Genomic DNA, 4,809 nt, shown 5'->3' on the forward strand with positions numbered 1-4,809 from the left:
GAAAATTTACTTAAAGAAATAATAGCTGAAAAGTTCCCAAATCTGGGCAAGAGAACAGAAATCCACATCTAGGAAGCCTCCAGTAAAATCAACCCATGGAGGTCCACACCAAGTCACACAGTAATTAAAACGGTAAAAAGCAGTGATAAGGGTAGAATTTTAAAAGCAGCAAGAGAAAAGAAAACAGTTTTATACAAGGGAATCCCCATAAGGCTATCAGCAGATTTTTTAGCAGAAACTTTGCAGCCCAGACAGGAGTGGCATGATATATTCAAAGTGATGATAGAAAAAACCTGCAGCCAAGAATACTTGATTCAGCAAGGATATCATTCAGAAGAGGAGAGAGAAGAAGTTTCCCAGACAAACAAAAGTTAAAGGAATTCATGACCACTAAACTAGTGCTACCAGAACTCTCAGCGATCATGATCTCACAGTTCATGGCTTCAAGCCCTGCATCGGGCTCTGGGCTGATAGCTCAGAACTTGGAGTCTCCTTCAGATTCTGTGTCTCCCTCTTTGTCTGCCCTCCCCTGCTCACAGTGTTTCTGTCTCTCAAAAATGAATAAATGTTAAAAAAAATGTTTTAAAAATAAGAGGACTCTGAGTGAAAAGGAAAGACCATAAGCAGAAGTAAGAAAAATAGGAAACACGAAAGTACTAAAATTAAGTAAACCTATAGAAATCAGTCAAGGAATTTACAAAAGGATGTAAAGTATGGCACCATATACCTAAAATGGGGAGGGGGGAGAGTAAAGAATGGGTTCAAACTTAAGTGACCATCAACAATATAGACAGCTATATGCATAAAATGTTATATATAAACCTAGTGGTAACTACAAATCAAAAACCAGTAACAGATATGCAAAAAATAAAGAGGAAGGAATCCAAGTATATCACCAAAGACAGCCAGCAAACCCTAAGAATAGGGAGGAAGAGAAGAAAGGAAGGAAGAACTACAAAAACAACCACACAAGTAACAAAATGGCAGTAAGCACACACGTATCGATAATCACTTTAAGCACACACCTGTCAATAATTACTTTGAATTTAAATAAACCAAACACTTTTCCTATAGGAGCCTCAGGATTGAGAGGAGTGTGGCCCTCTCCTCTTCCCAGAATGACAACTGCTTGCCCATTGACATCAGTGTATTCTGAAAAGGGAATGTCATCTGGCAAAAATGTTACTTTGCCTGCTGTATTCAAGGCTTCCATTAAACCTGATATTGTGAACTTTGTTCACACCAACTTGCGCAAAAACAACAGACAGTCATATGCTGTCAATGAATTAGCAGGTCATCAAACCAGTACTGGCAGAACCATGGCTTGAATTCCCAGAGTTTGAGGCATGGGACTCACTGTTGCAGCCAGGGTGCTTCTGGAAATATGTGTCATGGGGACCACATGTTTGTAGCAACCAAATTAGGCCACCATTGGCACCTCAGAGTAAACATAACACAGAAGCAATATGCCATCTTCTCTGCCCTGGCTGCCTCAACCTTACCAGCACTGGTCATTCTAAAAGTCATTGTACTAAGGAAGTTCCTGAACTTTCTTTGGTGGTTAAAGATAAAGGTGAAGGCTACAAGAAGATCAAAGAGGTTGTTTTGCTTCTTAAGAAACTTAAAGCCTGGAATGATATGAAAAAGGTCTATGCCTCTCAGCAAATGAGAGCTGGCAAAGGCAAGATGAAAAACTGTCGTCATATCCAGTGCAGGGGACCTTATATCATGTATAATGAGGACAACAGTATCAAGACCTTCAGAAACATCCCTGGAATTACTTAATGCAAGCAAACTGAACATTTTGAAACTTGCTCCTGGTAGGCACGTAGGACATTTCTGCACTTGGACTGAAAGTGCCTTCTGCAAGTTAGATGATCTGTATGGCACTTGGTGTAAGGCTGCCTACTTCCATGCATAAGACACTTAACACAGACCTTAGCAGAATCTTGAAAAGCTCAGAGATCCAAAGAGCCCTCTGATTACCATGCAAGAAGATTCATCACAGAGTCCTGAAGTCCACAGAAAACCTGAGAATCATATTGAAGCTAAACCCATATGCAAAGACCATGCACTATATATAACACCATTCTTCGCCCGGCCAAGAATCACAAACTCCGGATGGATAAGGCAGCAGTAGCCTTAGGAGCCAAATCAGATGAGAAGGGGGTTCCAGACGAAAGGTCTGTGGTAGAGAAGAAAGGAAAGAAGGCTGTTGGTGTTAAGAAGCAGAAGAAACCTTTAGTAGGAAAAAAGGCTGCAGCTACTGAGAAGCCAGCAGCTAAGAAGAAGTCTGCTGAAAAGAAACCCACCATAGAAGAAAGGAAGCCTGCTGCATAAAAACTTAAATTTGTTTTTTCTGTAGAAGTCAAATCATTATGAACAGCTAATTTTGAATAAAGATCTGGTCAAAAGAAAAACAACAATAACAGCAACAACAACAACAACAACAACAACAACAAAACCCCAAACCAAAACCAAATCAAAACAACAACAAAAATAAATAAATAAGTAGACTAAACATTCCAATCAAAAGACATAGGGTGATGGAATGGATTAAAAAGCAAGACCCATCTATATACTGCCTATAAGAGACTCATTTTAGACCTAAAGAGATATGCAGATTGAAAGTAAGAGATGGAAAAGCACTTACCATGAAAATGAAAGTGAAAAGAAAGGTAGGGTAGCAATACTTATATTGGACAAACTAGATTTTAAACCAAAGACTGTAAGAAGAGTTGAAGAAGGGGACTACATAAAAATAAAGGGAACAATCCAACAAGAAGCTATACCAATTATAAATATTTATGCATCCAACATGGGAGCACCCAAATATATAAAGCAAATAATAACAAACATAAAGGAAGTAGTTGATAGTAATACAATAATAGTAGGGAATTTTAACACCCCACTCTCTTCAATGGATCGATCAAACAGAAAATCAAAAAGGAAACAGTAGCTCTGAATAACACCTTGGATCAGATGGATCTAACAGATATATTCAGAACATTCCATCCTAAAACAGCAGAATACAGATTCTTTGCAAGTGCCAAAAAGATTGATGTCATACCATGCATCTTTTCTGAACATGATGTTATGAAACTAGAAATTATCACAAGAAAAATCTGGAAAGAGTAAAAATACATGGAGGTTAAATATCATGCTACCAAACAATGAATGGGTCAACCAAAAAATCAAAGAGGAAATCAAAAGATATACGGAAATAAGTGAAAATGAAAACAAAATGGTCCAAAGTCCTCAGGATGCAGCAAAAGCTGTTCTAAGTGGGAAGTTTATAGCACTAGAGGTCTACCTCAAGAAGCAAGAAAAATCGCAAATAAACAACCTAACCTCACAAATAAAGGAGGTAGAAAAAGAACAAACAAAGCCCCAAAGCCAACAGAATAAAGAAAATAATGAATATTAGAGCAGAAACAAATAAAATAGAAACTAAAAGAGCAATGGAACAGATCAATGAAACCAGAATCTGGTTTCTTGAAAAGATAAAATAAATAAATAAAAAAAAATGTATCCAGACTCATAAAAAAAAGAAACAAAAAAACAACAACAAAAAAAAGCGCTCAAATAAACAAAATTAGAAATGAAAGAGGAGAAATAACAACTGACACCACCGAAACAAAAAGGGTTATAAGAGAATGTTACAAAAATTATATGTTAACAAATTGGGCCAACTAGAATAAAATGGATAAATTCCTAAAAACATATAACCTCCCAAAACTGAATCAGGAAGAAATGCAAAATCTGAACAGACCAATTACCAGCAATAAAATCAAATACATAGTAAAAAAAACATTCCAAACAAAAGTCCAGAATCAGATGTCTTCACAGTTGAATTCTAAAAAAATTTATTTATTTACTCATTTATTTTAATTTTTTTACATTTATTTATTTTCAAGAGACAGAGAGAGACACAGTGCGAGTGGGGGAGGGGCAGAAAGAGAAGGAGACAACAGAATCCAATGCAGGCTCCAGGCTCTAAGCTGTAGCACAGAGCCTGATGCAAGGCTCAACCTGGGGCTTGAACCCACAAATTGTGAGATCATGACCTGAGCTGAAGTTAGACTGAGCCACCCAGGTGCCCCTCTACCCAAATTTAAAGAAGAGTTAATATGTATTCTTCTCAAACTATTTCAAAAAATAGAAGAGGAAGGAAAACATTCAAATTCATTCTATGAGGCCAGCATTACCCTGATACCAAAACCAGATTTAAAAAAACACTACAAAAAAAGAGAACTACAGGCCAATATCTCTGATGAACATAGATGCAAAAATCCTCAACAAAATATTAGTAAACTGAATTCAACAATACATTTAAAAAGATCATTCACAATAATCAAGTAGGATTTATTGCCTGGCTGCAAAGGTGGTTCAATATTCACAAATCAATCAACATGATACATTACATAAATAACAGAAAGGATAAAAACCATATGATCATTTCAATAGATGCAGAAAAAGCATTTGACAAAGTACAACATCCATTTATGATAAAAACCCTCAACAAAGTGGATTTAAAGGGATCATACCTCAACAAAATAAAGATCATATATGAAAAACCCACAGCTATTATCATACTCCATTGGTAAAAAACAAAGATTTTCCCTAAAGATCAGGAACAAGACAGGATGTCCATTCTCACCACTTTTATTCAACATAGTATTGGAAATCCTAGCCACAGAAATCAGAAAATAAAAGGAATAAAAGACATCCAAATTAGTAAGGAAGAAGAAAACTTTCATTATTTGTTGATGACATGACACTATATAGAAAACCCTAAAGACTCCACCA

At 36.4% G+C, this 4,809-nt stretch overlaps 1 pseudogene; it reads left to right on the forward strand.

Annotated features, from left to right (window-relative positions):
• Positions 1 to 1,118: 1,118 nt before the first annotated feature.
• On the forward strand, positions 1,119 to 2,340 carry LOC123607680 (annotated as a pseudogene).
• The last annotated feature ends 2,469 nt before the right edge of the window (positions 2,341 to 4,809 follow it).

The sequence above is a fragment of the Leopardus geoffroyi genome, chromosome A2 (assembly GCF_018350155.1).
Source record: "Leopardus geoffroyi isolate Oge1 chromosome A2, O.geoffroyi_Oge1_pat1.0, whole genome shotgun sequence".
Lineage (NCBI taxonomy): Eukaryota > Metazoa > Chordata > Mammalia > Carnivora > Felidae > Leopardus > Leopardus geoffroyi.